Source organism: Pantherophis guttatus, chromosome 1 (genome assembly GCF_059756535.1).
Source record: "Pantherophis guttatus breed Tessera chromosome 1, ASM5975653v1, whole genome shotgun sequence".
Lineage (NCBI taxonomy): Eukaryota > Metazoa > Chordata > Lepidosauria > Squamata > Colubridae > Pantherophis > Pantherophis guttatus.
The window spans coordinates 136,053,461-136,072,973 of record NC_142063.1 but is presented as its reverse complement, the minus strand read 5'-3'; positions in this window follow the sequence as shown (position 1 = coordinate 136,072,973).

Sequence of the window (19,513 nt, the reverse complement as noted above, 5' to 3'; positions counted from 1 at the left end):
GATCTAATCATTTCTGTTTGGCTTTGAAATAATTTCAAACACCTTGAGGTGATTTTAGCCTTCTTAGTCTTGCCTTGAACTTTCCACTGCTAATTACTCCATTAATTATTTAAGGACTGAATTATATTTTCTGGATATAGAAAATAAAAGGTCATAATCTTTCTTTCAAAATTCACACCAGAGATATGCTAGGGAGATTTGAGGTTACTTTTAAATATACCAGTCCTGTTCAATCAGTCTACACTCTGGATGTGCTTGTAGACTTGGCATTCATGCAAGTGAAATCTTAAAGCCAGCAGTAGACATCTGTGCTAATGTATTTCCAATTAGTCTATATTGTATTGGGAAGGACTCTTGGAGTGACTACTTTTAATGCACTGCAGCTTAGGAGAGCTTGTGACTGCAGGAGCTTTTCATTGGCAAAAGCTCTCACTTCACATAGGTTCCTGGCTCAGGGATAGCCTCTTTACTGTCCCTGAAGGCTATCTTTTCCCCTTCATCTTGCTGAGATGCTCTTCAATGTAACAAAGGATTGGTTTTTTAATACCTTTGCATCTCTCTCCCCTTCCCCCAAATAACTATTGCACCTTTTTCTTTCACAAAATTACTAGCTCATAACAAGCCATGAAAATTGGGGAGGGGGTGACTAAAAGCTGTATTCTTCTTGCTCAGTTTTTTTTTTTAATTTGATTTATATGCCGCCCTTCTCCGTAGACTCAGGGTGGCTTACAATGCGTTAAGCAATAGCCTTCATACTTTTTTTATCTTTATACAAAGTCAGCTTATTGCCCCCACAAACTGGGTCCTCAATTTACCTACCTTAGAAAGGATGGAAGGCTGAGTCAACCTTGAGCCTGGGGAGATTCGAACTTGCAGTAATTGCAGGCAGCTGAATGTTAATAACAGACTATTAGTCTGCTGTGCCACCAGGCTCTGTTAGAAGTCCAACTTCTAGTTGGAAGTCATGAAGATGATGAGCACTGTATTAACTTCAAACTGTTTTGGGAGAACTAGAGTGGACTGGAAATTATTGCCTTATTGTTTTGGCAGTTCATGATTTTGTACCAAATGTGATTTCCCAACACGTTTGGATTAATGTGTTAATAAAGCTGTGCAAATTCTTCAAAACAGGTGCTCCCCAACATAGAGAAACAGTTTCAAAACAGCCTTCTGTGAATCATTACAGTAGCTGCCTCTTAGCCTGACATTGTTGCTTTAGAACAGGGGTGTCAAACTTGATTTCATTGAGGGTTGTGTTTGACCTCTGGTGGCCTGGGTGGGCGTAGCCATGATGGGCATGAGCAGCTCGATGTCACTTGTGCCTGTGGCAGCCCGAATGCTCTGCCAGCGAAAGCAGAGCTCTCAGCTCTATTTTCACTGGCAAAGGCATCGCGAGCCAGTCCTTCGCTGTTTCCAGGGTGCGGGCCAGATCTAAGCACTCCATGAGCTGGATCTGGCCAGCAGGCCTTCAGTTTGACACCCTTGCTTTAGAAGCTGCAATTGGCTGTTTCCACTAGCTTAGCTTCATGTTTTCACCCAGTGTAAGAAAGTAGCTGTTCATCCACAGATGTGTGGACACAGCAGGGGCAACTTCTGAAGCAGTTTCATGTCCCTGTAGAAATGAAAGTTTGCTTTAATGATCTAGAAAATACTTGCACCCATGCATTGCACAGAATTTCTGCAAAAGTTGAACAGACCCAATATTTAACTCTGTAATCCTGCTTGTATTTTTTAAGTGAAACTTTTTCTCAGAGGTTTTCATCATGGTGTTTCATTCAATAAATATTTTACAGTGCTATCAGTTCCCATTAGTAAATCAGCATTAGATATAAAGGCTTACAAGATCTGGGATGTCAAAATCTGCAAGGTCATTAGATGGAAGAAATTCACAAAACAGTAACTTTGCATTCCAGATCTGGTAGCCAAAGGATAAATTACCTCCCCAGATGCAACAAGCACTTTTCTTTCCTCTTTATTACTTAAAACATAAAATTATTTTAATCTAAATTTTGCACTGCAAGAAGAAGAAGTGATACAAACCTCCAAAATCATAATGCTGTGAGAAACACTACATAAGTAACTAAACTTGAATTTACTAAATTTGGTCTTGCTATCCCTCAGATTTATTCAATGAAATGGTTCTTTAATTTGAAAGCCCTTGGATAACATCAGACCAAATCTGTCTATTTGTGTAGCACATGCCTAAAATCCAATTCATCATATTATGCATGCATGAAATATGTAAAATGTGCATGCATAAAATCCCATTGGACTTACATGTAAAATGCATAAAATATATGTACTACCAATATATAATTCAATGGCATTCTTCTTTAACAAAGTCCCCTCTCTCATATAGTCCATTAACTGTGTTAATCTTAATAGGAAGTAGTCCAATATCTATGGTTAAAAACAGAATGTAGATTCTCTGAAATATATCTTAAAATATCTTAATAAATGTTTGAAAAGGCATTGCACAACAAACTCAGTAAGACAGGAGGCTTAGTCATGACAGCCAATTAATTAGCACAATTGGAGGAATTCTAGACAAAGTACTTTCTCTGTTAATGTGAACTCTAATTAAAATTCATGTCTCATAAAAGTCACTTGACTCTCAATTATGATTAAGTATGCAAGGTCATTAGAACGCAGTGAGAGCTGAGCCAGAAGCAGAGCCCCAGTTACTCAGTGACATTTCAAAAGTATTACCATGTTTTGGGAAGAATACCTGAGAAATACAAACTACGTATAGTTCATGGTCTCACTATATCAAATGTGAAGGACTGTTGGAAATAATAATTGTCTAGCCTTTTTGCTTGTTTTAACATGGAGTATGTGCTGGGTCAATGCTAAATTAAATGCAAACCTACTTCAAAATTTGTAGTAAATCCACATATTTTTACATTAAAATTAATAATTGTCAAATAACATTCAAGGTAAGTTTTAATTAGTAGACCCCACAATTTTCAGTTTACTTAACTGACAATTTTGTGCTCCTGATCTGTTGAATGAATTATTCTATTTTAAAGGGAAAACTTCAAAGATTACTTTGACATTTAAAAAAACTCTTTTCCTAACTTATTTATGCTTGTGTGTAGGCTTTTCATGGACAGTTCTCCAAATACACATTGTGCACACTTTTTTCAAGTGTAAACATTGCAAGTAATTTTTCCCTAATTTTTCCTAAACACAAACATTTTTCCTGCACATACATATCACAATAAATGTTGCAATACATATTTCAAGAACCTGAAAAGGTGAAATTAATATTTACTTTGGAGCTACAATTGGGGTACCTTTGGATCAAAATCAATCTTTTCCACTTTCCAATTCTGCTAGATTCTCCTCCTCCTCCTCCTCCTCCTCCTCCTCCTCCTCCTCCTCCTCCTCCTCCTCCTCCTCCTCCTCCTCCTCCTCCTCCTTTTTGCAATTACAGAACTATTGTTGCCCTTCAACTAATTTCCATCAATGCATACTTTTAAGAATGGATTATGAGAGGATCTTTGCCACTTGAGTCATTGGGCAGTGCTCAAAATGCTTGGGTGAGGAACAAGCCATTCTTCTGAAGAGGCAGGAACATGGAGGTAGAAAGGACTAGGTGTTCCTGTAGAAATTTAAATTCCAATTTCTTTGGTACTTCGAGTTGGGCTACACAATCAGTAGAGAACCAGTTGAGGTGAGATGTGATCTGAAAAAGCTGTATCCATTAAAGTTATTGTAGATATATTTTATTTATTTATTTTTATTTATTTAATTTGCATACCGCCCTTCTCCAACAGGACTCAGGGCGGTGAACAGCCATGGTAAAACATAACATAAAATTTAAAAACAGTTTAAAAACATTAAATAATTTTGGCTATCCATTTAAAACAACCCGGATTAAAACCAATTACAAATTAAAACTGAAGGGATGGGATCAAGCCAGCCCGGCTAGGTGAAAAATATGTGTTTTCAGGGCCCGACGAAAAGTCCGGAGGTCTGGTATCGTGCGAATCTCTGGGGGTAGGTCATTCCAGAGGGCAGGTGCCGCCACAGAGAAGGGTCTCCCCCTGGGGGTTGCCAGCCGACATTGTCTGGCCGACGGCACCCTGAGGAGTCCCTCTCTGTGGGAGCGTACTGGCTGGTGGGAGGCTATTGGCGGCAGAAGGCGGTCGCATAAATACCCCAGCCCTAAGCCAGGGAGCACTTTAAAGGTGGTCACCAACACCTTGAAGCGCACCCTGGAGACCACAGGAAGCCAGTGCAGCTCGCGCAGGAGAGGTGTCACATGGGAGTGCCTCATCGCTCCCATAATCCCCCGTGTAGAGAGCCCCATGTAGAGAGCATTGCAGTAGTCCAGACGGGAAGTGATGAGTGCTTGAGTGACCATGCGTAGTGAGTCCCGATTTAGAAAGGGACACAACTGGCGTATCAGGCGAACCTGATAAAAAGCCCCCCTGGCCACGGCCATCATATGCTCTTCTAAAGACAGCCATGTATCCAGGAGGGCGCCCAAGTTGCGAGCCCTTTACATGGGGGCCAATGATTCGCCCCCAATAACCAGCGATGGCACCAGCTGGCTATATCGGGACGCTGGAAGCCACAGCCACTCGGTCTTGGAAGGGTTGAGTCGAAGCCTGTTACTCCCCATCCAGGTCCGCACGGCCTCCAGGCACCGGGACATCACTTCAAGGGCATCGTTGGGATGGCCTGGGGTGGAGATGTACAGCTGAGTGTCATCAGCGTACTGATGGAACTCCACTCCAAAGCCACGGATGATCTCACCCAGCGGCTTCACATAAATGTTGAACAGAAGGGGTGAGAGGACCGACCCTTGCGGCACCCCACAAACAAGGCACCTCGGGGTCGACCGCTGCCCCCCTGCCAACACAGATTGTGACCGGTCAGAGAGATAGGAGGAGAACCACTGCAAAACGGTGCCCCCCACTCCCAACCCCTCCAACCGGCACAACATGATACCATGGTCAATGGTATCAAAAGCCGCTGAGAGATCTAACAGGACCAGGATAGAGGAACAACCCCTATCCTGAGCCCTCCAGAGATCATCCACCAATGTGACCAATGCCGTTTCCGTGCTGTGCCCAGGCCTGAAGCCAGACTGGAGTAGATCTAGATAGACAGCTTCATCCAGGTACTGTGGAAGCTGCCCCACCACCACACTCTCAACAACCTTCGCAATAAAACGAAGGTTGGAGACTGGACGATAATTAGCCAAAACAGCCGGATCCAGAGAGGGCTTCTTCAGGAGGGGCCTCACCACCGCCTCTTTCAAGGCGGCCGGCAGGACACCCTCGCTCAAGGAAGCGTTAATAATCCTCTGGAGCCAGCCTTGTGTAACCTCCCAGGAAGCCAGCACCAACCAGGAGGGACACGGGTCCAATAAACATGTGGTCGCGTTCAGCTGTCCCAGAATCCTGTCCACATCCTCAGGAGCCAGAGGATCAAACTCCTCCCAGATAACACTCTCAAGACCTGCCTCAGTCATCCTTTCTGGACTTACCCAGTCAGAGGCCAGGCCTTCCCGAATCTGAGCGATCTTGTCATGCAGATACTGCACAAAATCCTCAGCTCGACCCTGCAAGGGATCATCCCGCACTCCCAGATGGAGGAGGGAGCAGGTCACCCTAAACAGGGCAGCTGGGCGATTATCTGATGACACAATAAGGGCGGCAAAATAGCTAGATTTTGCCGCTTTTATTGCCACTAGGTAGGTCTTAATATAAGATCTCACCAGCGTTTGGTCGGATTCAGAACGGCTGGTCCTCCAACCGCTCTCCAGGTGTCTTTTCTGACACTTCATCGCCCTCAGCTCCTCAGAGAACCAAGGAGCTAGGTGAGTTTGGTGCCGGGTCAGAGGCCACAAAGGCACGATGCGGTCCAAAGCCCCAGCGGACACACTGTCCCAGGCGACCACCAGGTCTTCAGCTGAGTCATGAGCCAGAGTCTCAGGAAATGGCCCAAGCTCCATCTGGAACCTATCAGGATCCATCAGGCGCCTGGGGCGGAACTACCTAGTCGGTCCTGCTTCCCTGTGGCAGGGTGCAGCAGTTAGAAAGTCAAGTCGAAGGAGCGAGTGGTCAGACCATGACAAGGGTTCGATGACTATATCCCCTGTATCAAGGCCACTCAACCACTGACCAGAGATAAAAACTAAGTCCAGAGTGTGCCCACTCGAGTGAGTAGGGCCATGAATTAACTGAGTCAGGTCCATGGCCATCATGGAAGCCATGAACTCCCGAGCCACCTCAGATGTTTCACCGATAGATGGCAGGTTGAAATCCCCCATGACCAAAAGTCTGGGGGTATCAACCGCCACCTAGCCATGATGTTAAGCAGCTCAGGCAGGGTCATTGCCACGCGGCAGGGAGCAGGTACATGATCAACAAACCCATCTGCACTTCACGGCCCCACTTCACAAGAAGGGACTCACATCCGGCTATCTGTGGAACAGTGGTCTCCCTCGGATCAAGACCTTCCTTTATAATAACTGCCACCCCCCTGCCCCTGCCCTGAGCTCTCAGCTGGTGGAATGCGCGGAAGCCTGGTGGGCACATATCTACGGGGGGAACTCCCCCTCCTGTCCCAACCAGGTCTCCATAATGCCTGCCAGGTGTGCTCCCCCCTCCTGAATAAAATCACAGATGAGGGGGGCTTTACTTACCTGGCATTGCACAACAACAGCCGAAGGTTCGGGCCCTGAGAGTCTGAACAGCCTGGAGAACGAGAAGAGCTATGGGGATCGGGGCGTGCCACCGCTCGAAGGTAGCGAGTGCGCGCCCCCACCACGTGATATGGTCCCCTGCTCCCACCATATTTTGAACTAACTAAAGCTTTTCATCTAGTTTTTCATGACTAACCACACCAGAATAATTAATGAGACAATTATTGGCAGATGAGAAACATAGCAAAACCCCTGTTTTCCTATTAATTCACAAAACTATTTTTTTCTTACTAATTCACTGTAGCTCAATTAACCATACTTGGCAAGGAGATGTATTTTGCCCTACAGAATAAGTTTAAGGATAAAAATCAAGAGTCAAAGAAACACCCAGCTTCTGGGTATACCAGCTTCTTTGTTTGACTATACTGTATTAAGAGCCATCCAGCCATTGGCAGAGGCTTTTCAGCTTACATCCAAGCCATCACCATCATTTCCAAAATTTCATTTGATTCAGATGATGGGGAATATCTCTCAGTTTAATCACGGATATGTAGAGATTTGAACCATGTCCAAATTGCAGAAATTTTTACTTTAGACCAAGTGTGTAGAAACCCATCAGAATACTTCTATCGTGTTTGAAAGAGGCCTCACATTTTTGAAACGTTACCTTATGTATAAGGTGATGTAAAATCTGGCAGAAAAATGAAATGTTTTTACAGAGAATAGTTGTATCTCAGTTGTGTTTCTGTCCTTTCTGAACTGTATCTTCATTTCCCAAATTTAAATCATGAAAGCAACATTTCTGGGCAGTAATGACCCTACATACACAAAGATATCTTTTCATTCTGTCTCGCTATTAAGCCTAAACAAACAAACAAACAAACAAATCAGCACTACAGCTGCTTTCACCTTTGCATTGCTATGAAGAATGAGGATAACAAATGTGTATCAAGAGAAGTTGGGCTGCCATAGACCAACTGATGATCGATTTATTGCCCCCTATTTGGGTTCTGTGCAGGTTGTGGGCTTTTCTCTCTTTTGTAATTAAGATGGTTCCATCTTTTATAAGTTGTTGTCCCTACTCAACCCCAGTTGCTAGTAGGCTGAATTGATAAGCTGCTGCAAAGAAAGGAAATTCAATTCTCTTTCCTCTATGGCTAGCAGGAAAAGGCTGACTATAGGGCTTCAATGCATTTCATAGTTACCTTAAAGAAAAAGAAAGTTATCTGGCCTTCTTTAATCTCCAGAAAACCAAATTCCTTCAGCATAATTAGGTGTTTGTTTTACTGGAATCAATCCAATTTTCTGCATTTTCACTTTTGATTTTGCAATGGAACCAAGATGATTAACAGGCAGGTTGATCTTTACATAAGATTATGATCTTAACATTAATATCTGGGAAAAATGAGTTGATCTTGGCCCATAGTAGATGAACCGCACTGGCACATAGGTCATCGACAAGTCTTTCAAATGATTTTTGAAAGAGCCTTGGTAGTACAGTGGTTTAAAGCACCCTGTTATTAACACAGCTGCCTGCAATTACTGCAGGTTCGAATCTTACCAGGCTCAAGGTTGACTCAGCCTTCCATCCTTTCTAAGATAGGTTAAATGAGGACCCAGTTTGTGGGGGCAATAAGCTGACTTTGTATAAATATACAAAAGTATGAAGGCTATTGCTTAACGCATTGTATGCCACCCTGAGTCTCCGGAGAAGGGTGGCATATAAATCAAATTAAATAATAATAATAATAATAATAATAATAATAATAATAATAATAATAATAATAATAATAGTAATAATAATCAGAATGCGCTCATATTTGGGGCATAATGTGTGAGTGCAAGCTTTTAAAAAAAAATCATGGGAGAAGTCAGGAAGGGTGAAAAATAAGAAATATAGATGTCTGTGGATAAGTTCCAATTTGTATGGTGATCTGGAAGGTGTAGCTCTGCTTACAGTAGCATTTGCAGAGCATCACATTCCCCAAGTAATCTAGACCAGCCATAAAGTGTGTCCCCATGTCGTACAATCATCAAAGGATGGCTTCATCATCATGCTGTTCTCACTTCATCGTCATGCTGTTCTCACTGTTCTCACTTTCATACATACAGTCCCCATTATAGATTCATTGATAGGCTTTATATGAAGCTGTCAGCAACATAATTCTCCAAAGCATCCGAGGGTAGGACAATAAGCAATGGGTAAAAGCTTGTTGTAGAAAGATCCAGGCTAGAACTAAGGAGGAATTTCCTGTTGGGAACAATTAATCAATGGAATAGCTTGCCTTCTGGAGTTGCAGGTACTCCATTGCTGGCGGTTTTCAAGAAAAAAGACCAGGCTAAGAAATAGAGCATTGGATTCTAGTGCCGTTGGCAAGACAAGACAAAATATCATCAGCAAAGTTACATCAGGTGAGAAACCATTGCACTTCATTTCCTCATGCAGTGTCCCACTCCAAGATAAAGCAAAGTTGTCACCTAAAATTAAAGCTTTTAAATCCACTGGGGGGCGGGGCAGGCCTTTAACCAATAAGAGGAGGTGCATGTCTAACTATAAGTTTCATTTTTGGTACATTAGGCTCATAATATTCGTTGGTATATTCGTTGTTTTTAACAGTCGCTTGGTCGACTGTCGTTGTGAGCCGCCCTGAGTCCTTGGAGATAGGGCAGCATACAAATTTTATAAAATAAATAAATATAAAATAAATAATAATGTAAGATCGTATTCGGAACACATCATGTTACCTCAAGTATACGCCTTAAACATTTGGATTTCATCCTCTGTAAAGGAATGAAAGTTCTACATGCCCCCAACTGGACTATAGCGCAGGTGTGTCAAACTCGATTTTATTGAGGGCCGCATCAGGGTTGTGTTTGACCTTGGGGGGTCAGGGGGGCATGGCAAGGGTGGGTGTGGCCAGCTTGACATCACTCATGGTGGGGGAACCTGTGGTGGCCAGAGCACTCTGCCAGAGAAAACGGGCTTCCAAGCTCTGTTTTCGGCTGTGATTGCCTCCTGCAACCTTCTGCCAGTGAAAATGGAGCTCAGAAGGGCCACCAGCGGCCCTCTCGAGCTCCATTTTCACTGGCAGAGGCACTGCAGGCCGGTCCTTTGCAGTTTCTAGGGCAGCCGCATAGGCTGGATCTAAGCACCTTGCGGGCCAGATCCGGGCCCCAGGCCTTACGCTTGACACCCCTGCTATAAAGTTGTTTCCACACTTAAAATGAAAATACTTTCAGTGTAGCAGGTATAGATAAAATACTTCTAGTGTAGTAAAAGGACTGTAGGGCTTTTGCTGGCTTCTGTGCATTTTGGACCATATGGTCTCTATATCCCTAGTGTTTACCAAATGCGCGAAGCACTACCCTATAAATAGTGAAGATCTTAATTCAGTTCAATTAAGTTTTCAGGAATGAAGTTTGGGCCACTTAGCAAAGACTAATACCATAGTTTTTGCATAGTTAATTTCAAGTGCTTCTGCGCTACAGTATTGGCAAGTCATGAAGCTGAAGTGTGTTTGATGATAAACTATATATACATGGTAATAAATACAGACAGTGTCACTTCATGGATAAAGGCAAATATATGTGTCCCAGGATAATATTGCAGGATCCAATCTGGGTTGGTCACCGGGACCAGAGGTTTTGTCTTCCGAACTTTTTATTATTATTATTATTATTATTATTATTATTATTATTATTATTATTAATTTAATTTATGTACCGCCCTTCTCCCAGAAGGACTCAGGGCGGTGTACATCCAGAATAAAACACACAGATATAAAATTTAAAAAACAATTTAAAAATATTAAATAGTTTGGCCCATATCTAATTAAAATAAAACTACCCGTTTTAGACATTTAAAATTAAGAGTTAATGATTAAAAAATTTAAAAATTAGGCCAGCCCGGCTTGTTGGAATAGAAGCATCTTGAGGGCCCAGCGGAAGGTGCGTAAGTCGGGAATCCTCCGCATCTCAGGGGAGCAATTCATTCCAGAGGGCAGGAGCCCCCACAGAGAAGGCTCTCCCCCTGGGGGTCGCCAGCCGACATTGCTTGGCCAAAGGCACTCCTAAGAGTCACTTCTTGACTCCTAAGGACAGGTTTCAGCATGAATCCAAAAGCTCAGAAGAGTAAAAGTGTCATACCTCTTTAGATATCTATGTAGCAAGGTTACTTTAAGGAATTAGTGGGTCCAACCACAGATTTAAAGACTTTCTGCTGCATGCTGCTCTAGGTTAAATTTGCAGATAGCAACAGCTCTTAGACTTATATACCACTTCACAGTACTTGACAGCCCTCTATGAGTGGTTTACAGAGTCAGCCTATTGCCCCCAACAATCTGGGTCTTCATTTTATTGACCTTGGAAGGATGGAAGGCTGAGTCAACCTTGAATCTGTAAGAATCGAACTGCTGGCAGCCAGCAGTCAGCAGAAGTAGCCTGCAGTACTGTACTCTAACCACTGTGCCACCATGGCTCATGGATGGATTCCTACAGATGTTAAAACTGGGCATTCAAAATGAAATGCTCAAAATCTGAATTAAAGTTTACAATCTTTTTAGAAGAAACATATTGAGTACGCTGAATACTTAATACTTTTATTTTTTAAATAATCAAATTCTTTGTGTTTAGATAGAAACTCACTTTCCTTGGGGGAGAGAGAGAGAGAGAGAGAGAGAGGGAGGGAGGGGGAGGGAGGGAGAGGGAGAGGGAGAGGGAGAGGGAGAGGGAGAGGGAGAGAGAGAGAGAGAGAGAGAGAGAGAGAGAGAATATTTTTGAAATGCTATTTCCCTTGCTTTTGGTCCTCAACACTTCTAGAAACCAATTGCCTGTTTCAACCCCACAAAAACAAAAGAACAAATCTATCAGCACAAGAATTCTCCTATTTCAAAAAGCAATATCCTGTTCCTATTCTGCGTTTCCTATTCTTTAGCCAATTACTTTTTATAAGAGTACCTGTCCTCTTAAACCATAGCTACCAAGATTTGGTGACAAATTTGGTCAAAATCTTTCTCAAATTCCAGCCCTAAATGTTTAGTCACTCTAAATTTGTTGCAAGATAAATAGCTCATAAGGGCAAAAGCTCAAAAGGGCTGCTATCTTTTGACTCTGACTGTACCAAGCAAAATTAACAACATGCGTGGAGGAAGATCAGGAAACAGGGGAGAAGGTCAAGGAAGTTTTCTTTTGACTTGAGACACCTACAGTATAAAAGCTTCCACAGTCCTGCTTGATCTGCAATATTAGATTCAGCAGGTCACAAAGTCTTCTGAGGACTAAAAAAAAAAAGATGAGGAGATACAAATATCAGTACATCGAAGCTCCAAGCATACTAATCCCTTTTCTAAACTGGTTTGACTATAAGCCCAGTGCAACAGCTTACATGAATTATAATCTTCCTAACTCAGACCCTGCCTACTTGATTTGATCTGGTTTTCAACTGGCTGAGACATCAGTTTAGCTCATACAGGATGCAAAGAGTGGATGCAATTGGATTTTATGTTTCTAAAAATGAGGAAAGGAATTTTCCAATGGCAAAAGCTGATCAGCCTGTCTACTGAAATGTACAGTTACCTCAAAACGCACATTTTGTGTAGAAAGTAAGCAAGATGCTTTTGATAGAAATATGCAATATTTGTTGCTAGGTCAATGGGGAACGATGCGTATTTTAAGATCCGGAACTCAAGGAGAAAAAATTGTAAGGCTCACCATCAACCCAGCCTCCTGTAGTTTATTCAAACCATTGTTTCAAATGGTTGATGTGCTCAGACCAGGTTTGGATAGGTACAAATAGCCCTCAGTTTATGACTGGTCACTTAGTGACCATTCAAATTATAACAGACCCTCCCAAAAAAATCTACTTATGACCTGATTACAAAGTTACAGTGTAGCAGACTTACCCTTATGGCTGACTGAAGGGACACTGCACTACCCTCACCCATCCATCCTGTCCAGGGGTGGGTTCTACTTACCTTTACTACTGGTTTGCAACAGGAGCGGCCGCGCTTCTGTGCATGCACAGATCATACCTTATGACATCCGGGTGGGTGGGCAGAGCCTCCCGCCGCTTTTACTACCGGTTTGCAAGAACCGGACAGAACTGGGAGCAACCCACCACTGATCCTATCCCACTGGGTCACTGCACTCACTCACCCAAAGGAAATCAGACCAATTAGAGCACATTCGAATCAGTTGGTGCTTGCAAGCTTCCACTGTCCTTTCCACCCAGGACCTTGAAGAACTCAACCTGATCCAGGGTCCAGGAGCATCCAAGTTACCTTTCTGGGTTTGTTTGTTTGTTTGTTTGTTTGTTTTTGCAATTCCAGACAGAGGTGCTCAGATGTAGGATCAGAGCTAGCCTCATGGCAAACGTGTCCTATTCCGGTGCTATTAGCACGATTCTATAACAAGCTCCATATTATATGGAAGCTGCATTTCTTTGTGGGGCTTTTGGAGCATCGTTGATAAGGCAGCTCAAACTGGTTCCCAAGAATGACACCTGCTTTAAAACTTTGTCCAAAACTGAAGTCTGAAATAATAGTGGTCATCCTGACATTCCATAGAGAGCACCAACAAAACTAACCCTAATGCTACATTTTGGCCATAACTTCAAGTAAGCCTAACCCTAACCCTCTAATCCTAACCATAAAACTAACATGAACACTAACCATAACTCTAACTGTAATCCTAACCCAAACCCTAACCCAAATCTATCCTAAATTCTAACCCTAACCTTAATCCAACTCTAATAAATTCAAAGTTAACCTTAACCTTAACCCTATTACTAACCCTAACTATAACCCTAACCTTAACCCTAGACCTAAACTCTAATCCCAACCTCAAAACTAACCCTAACCCTAACCCTAATACCAACCCCAGCCCCAACCCCAAACCTAACTCCAAACCTAACCCTAATTCTAATCTTACTCCAACCCTAAATAAGAGCAAACATAATGTTAACCCTAACCCTAACTTTAACCCTAAATTGAACCCAAACCCTTAAATCCAACCCTGACCTTAAACCCAACCCTAATCCTAAACGTAACCCTTACTGTAACCTTAATGCTAACCCTAATACCAACCCTAACCCTAATTCTAACCCTAACCCTAATTCCAGGCCTAACCCTAACTCTGACCCTTATTCCAACACCCTAATGCAGGGGTGTTAAACTTGTGGCCTGCGGGCCTGATGCATCACACGCTGGACACGCCTACCCCTGGTTTAGTGAAGGGGGGAAAAGTTGCGATACATCAAGTGGCAACAACATGACACAATGAGTTTGACACCCCTGCCCTAATGTTAATAGTGGATTTTGGCCATGACATCAGGGAAGTCTAACCTAAAGCTAACCATAACTCCAACAGTATGGCTAACTCTACACAAACCCTCAAAATTTGTTCTAATATTTCCTTGAATTCTCTGAAGTAAAATGTGATTTTGTGTGGGTTAGCTTCAAGGCAAAGGACATGAAGAACAAATCTAGAACAGGAATAGGCTTCGTGTTAGGCAACATTGCATTCTATATGTAATTAACCAACAGGACTTCTGGTTCTGTTCTAAACATATCATCTTTGCATTCATGTGTCTATTCGTTTTTGCCATAAATTATTTAGAAATAGCCCAGCTTGTGAGCTCACCATGTTCAGCTGGATTAATAAATGGAGATGTCATTTAAGGGTAATGTTTTGAATTGATGGTGTTTGTGAAGCTTCATGGTGCTTTCAATTTTAGCACTTACATTTCATACTAGCAAATCTTATTCAGCTTTATTAAAAAAAAGTTTAAAAACTAAATCCATTTTCCTTCTCCTTGGCCTCTGAAATTTCAATATGCCAGTTCGCTTTATGCATTGCAGCCCACACTGATTAGCAGTGCACTTCTTATCTGAAGAAATGTCAGCCTCTTTGGAATGGGTAGGCTGTTCCTATGAGGGCTTTGAAGCATGAGACGAGGATTATAGCTATTTCAAGCTTCCAAGATATTTATCTAATGAAACTTAAATCCTTAAAAAAAAATGACCTAAATCCATATAAGATTCTTCAGGGCTGTCATTTACATTGAAGTCTTTATGTTGGAATAATGATGTGGGAAAATGCAGATGTCTTTTGGTGGGGTCAGAAGCAAATATCTGAAGGGAGCGATGTTCCTAAGTTATGTTGTTAAGCTGTTCAATAACTCTTTTTTTTCCTCTGGATCTCACCATCATTCAAGTTACTGTTGAAATTGAAGAGACGAGTGTTGCTCAGATTCTGTAAGTTAATCAAGGTGTCTTAGCTATTAATCTGCCTTGTTAGGCCTTTGCAAGGTGTACAGATCCCTTCTATGCTAGCAAAGCCAGTCCTTCTAACAGAGCAACTGTATATTCAGTGTATTGGATACCGGGCAGGTTGATTTAGGGCCGTATCCAGAGGAAAGCAGGCTTGTTTTATTCCATGCTAGCAATAGCACTTAGTCTTATATACTGCTTCATAGTGCTCTTACAGCCCTCTCTAAGCGGTTTACAGAGTCAGCATATGGACCCCAACAATCTGGGTCCTCATTTTATCGACCTCGGAAGGATGGAAGGCTGAGTCAACCTTGAGCCGGTGAGATTTGAACTGCCGAACTGCAGCTAGCAGTCAGCTGAAGTAGCCTGCAGTACTGCACTCTAACTACTGCGCCACTTTGGCTCCAATACTGCCCCATACTCCATACTGCCCCATTTGAGGGTCTGTTCTCTTTTTATAACTGGTTTCAGTGGAAGATAATTACTGTACCTCTATTCCACTGGGAGCATGATTGAATCTACTAACAATTTGACAATAGAAGGAAGCCTTCACTTTTGACTAAAGGTAAGCCTTCACTTTTGACTACTCACTTAGCAACTGTTTGAAGTTATGGCAGATTACACCCCCCCCCAAAAAAAATCTACATAGAATCCAGTTTTAAAGTTACTGCTGCTGCAGCAGCCTTATAGTCATTCATCCTTATGATCACCTGCAAAGATACGTCAGCCCCTCCCCCCACTCATTCATTTAATGACCATTACAACTTGTGATCATCAGGGTCATGAGTCGAGGTCTACACTCAGGATCAGGAGCTTTGTGAACATTGCAGAGCCAAAATTTTCCCTATACATCTCTTGGACTTCTATTGACTGGTGCCAGAAGAAACTTTCATGCAATATCAAAGAATTGTCCTTATTTTAAGCATCATTTTTCTTGGTAGGAGAGACCTAGCCTAACAATGGGATGTAACTAGTAAATCTGCCTTTATCTGACAGCTGTGGAAATAGGTTATAATCATTATCAGCAAAATCAGGTGCAATCATACTAAGGGGTTTTAAAAAATCACATTTCAATCTCATTGATAATCACATGATCAATTATAAGTATGTAGAAGATCTTTTGAAAATATCATATTGCTTATTGTAACATGATATGACTCATAAAAATTTAAGCTTAAAATGCCACAGATAAGCAAGTGAGTAAAGGAGAAGTGTCAATCTAACCCTTGGTTCATGAACATTAACTCTGCAAATACCTGAAGAGGCCATTGGACATATCCTATTTAATTATGTAAAGCAGCTGTAATTATTAAATAAATCCTGATGGGGGACAAGATGACAGACAAGAATTGTTTATCCCTGGAATAACAACTTTGAAATAAACTCATTTTTAAATAATTACTCAGACGAAAGTAGATTTTTTAAACTGTTGCTGAAAATTTTGTTTTGTTTACATTTGTATTCAATTTGTCAAGAAAAGCTGGTACTTGGTTTTTTGTTTTTTGTTTTTACTGAAAGGAATTTATACATTCTAAATAAATTCCCATGGCTAGTGTGTGAAATTTTGATGCTTGCCATCGTTTCAGAAAAATATATGAATCACTAACTTCCATGATATAATGATTTTCTCATCTATCTGTAGTATCCTGGGCTTCTTTCACTTCAATTAAATCCCTAGGGAACAGGGTAAGAAGAAACTTTTCCACTGTGACTTTTTCAGATGTGGAAATAGAGTGGTAATCTAAATTGAGCAACATCCACTTTCTGAAACAGGTAAAGGAGTCAAGGCCAGCAGGATCATTATACTCAGAATGGCTTCCCAGGGCATCTTCTTATAGCTTAGCTATCCAGGTGACTCCTGATGTTTCTGGGCTAGCATAATGAGACACATTTGAGGGGTCTGGGCCATTCATCTTCTATGGGTGACTCTCTCTCTCTCTCTCTCTATCCACTATCTATCTCTACCATCTATCTATCTATCTATCTATCTATCTATCTATCTATCTATCTATCTATCTATCTATCTCTATCTATCTCATCTATATCTATCTATCTATCTATCTATCTATCTATCTATCTATCTATCTATCATCATCTATCGAGTCACAGTGGCACAGTGGTTAGAATGCAGTACTGCAGGCTACTTCTGCTGATTGCCGGCTGACTGCAATTTGGCAGTTCAAATCTCACCAGGCTCAAGGTTGACTCGGCCTTCCATCCTTCCAAGGTCAGTAAAATGAGGATCCAGATTGTTGGGGGCAATATGCTGACTCTGTAAACTGCTTAGAGCAGGCTGTTAAGCACTGTGAAGCAGTATATAAGTCTAAGTGCTTATTGCTATTGCTATCTATCATCTATCATCAACATCTACCTATCTACCTATCTATCATCTATCTATCTTTCTTTCAAGTCCAACTTGACTCTTGGTGATTGCCTAGACAGGACCTTGCAGTTTTCTTGGCAAGGCTTCAGAAGTGGTTGCCACTGCTTGCTTTCTAGGGCTGAGAGAGAGTGACTGGCTCAAGGTCACTGAGCTGGCTTCATGCCTAAAGCAGGAGTAGAACTCCTAGTCTCCTAGTTTCTTCTCTTGTTCCTCAACTTCTACACCAAGCTGACTCTCTGGGATGAGATGGGAAATGCTGTAAAAATGTGAGTCAACAGCCATAGATTGATGGACCAGGAGACATGTAGCAGAATTTAATATGCCCTGCCACTTTGCAAAAATAATTCGACTTCACAACATCACTGATTGAGATTCTAATACACTCTGAGGATGACATCAAAAGAAAAGATGCCTCCTTTGCAGGGAAACAACCTTTGCGGAAATTGCTTTTCAGACATTAATTTAGCAATTCTGACAGAATACCATTGTGTTGTTGGACTGGATCCTCTTTAAAAATAATTTTCCAAAGTAACACACCTGTTAGCCATTCTTTTAGCTTGCTAGGTTATGCCATCATCTGGTGTATCCTGTACCTAGCCAATATTGACTTTTCTTAAAAATAACCTAGTAGATTCTGCCCTTTTGGGGTTTAGGATATAGGGACTTTTTGGAAATTCCCAAGTTCCTGCCAAAAGTGGTTGTCAAACCATTTTCATCACGTCATCAAAAGTGCTCCTTAGATTCAAGCTTTGAAAGCTTGAAAGGATCTGTTTAAAAATTCCATGCTTGAAATGCATGAATAAAACAAACAAAACACCATAAAACAAATTTATGTCAGTGTTGTATACATGCTCCCCCGCTCCAGAAAATCAAATTTCAAAATACCCAGAGAATTCTGCACTTAACATGGTATGAATTCTGTAATTATTTTTTTCTAGCATAAATGTGGTAGTACTTCATTTACACGGAAAGTACCTCGCCATACATGTGAGCTGCATCAATACCTATGAAATCCCCCCCCTACACACACACACACAAACACACACACAAATAGGAACTGCTTAGAGCGCCCTTATAAGAAAACGTTCACAACAAACCCTGACTGGTAATGGAAACGATTCAATCAGATGCTGTGGTCCAGTAGGCCAAAGAGTTGCTATTCACTGACTGTATCTCAGCTGCTCTGCTCTGCTGACCTATGAAGAAAGGATAAATAAGAAGGTCACCAAAATGTGTTTATCAAAAACATGCTGTGTCGTATTGCAATTTCCATTATGTCTGCCTTTTTCTTTGTCTTGCTTTTGCAATGTAGTGGGCTACGAGTAGATAAGCTCTGGTTTTGCCTTTGCTCATGCTTCAGTCTCTCATACTTTGAACCTTTCTTTTCTTTCTTTCTTTTTTTTAGATTTTTGGAGTACCATCTGTTTCAATTGAACATTTTGCTTTTCAATTCTTTCAACTGACAACTGATTCAACTTTCGAATCTCTGTTTTTCCTCCTCTGATCAGAACCTGTGATCCATAGTGTTTTAATCCATATTGGGTCCTATTCAAGTTGTCTTCTTTCATTAACGAAAAGGTTCTATTTGAATCTTTTCATCACCAGTCAAATTTGTTGATGTATTGCTCAGAGCTTACAGAATTACAGAACATTTCTTAACAGCATCCTTCTATCCTACATCATTTAAGTTGAAACCCATCTTGCCATATCATAATAAAAACTACTGCGGGGAAGCCCACCCCCCGCCCCCAAGAATTCAGAGGTACCAACACCAAGATTTTTTACTGATAATCTGGCATGTGTTTTCCTGCAGGTGTTTCTGGCAGGTGTTTTCACACAGATTTTTAAAATCAGCGAGTAACAGAGGAACACTGCCTAAACATTCGCTATCATCTATATCTATCTGTCTCAGATATTTTCTCATTTAATCTTCAGGTGTATTGATTAGCAGCAACGATAACTTATTTTACAAATATGTAAGCTGAAGCTGTTAGCTACAGGGGTGTGTTTCCCAATTTTTCGGAATGTATAGGGTCAGGTTTATTGATACAATCTGCAATTTATTTATTTTTTTAATTCTCCTTTCCAGAGCCGGAACTACTATTTCTATGATGGTGAGGAGGAGCCTTCTGGGAGGGCATGGAATATTTGCTTGGAGAAATGGTTCAAGATCTGAATCTTTTTTAAAAAGAGACAATATTT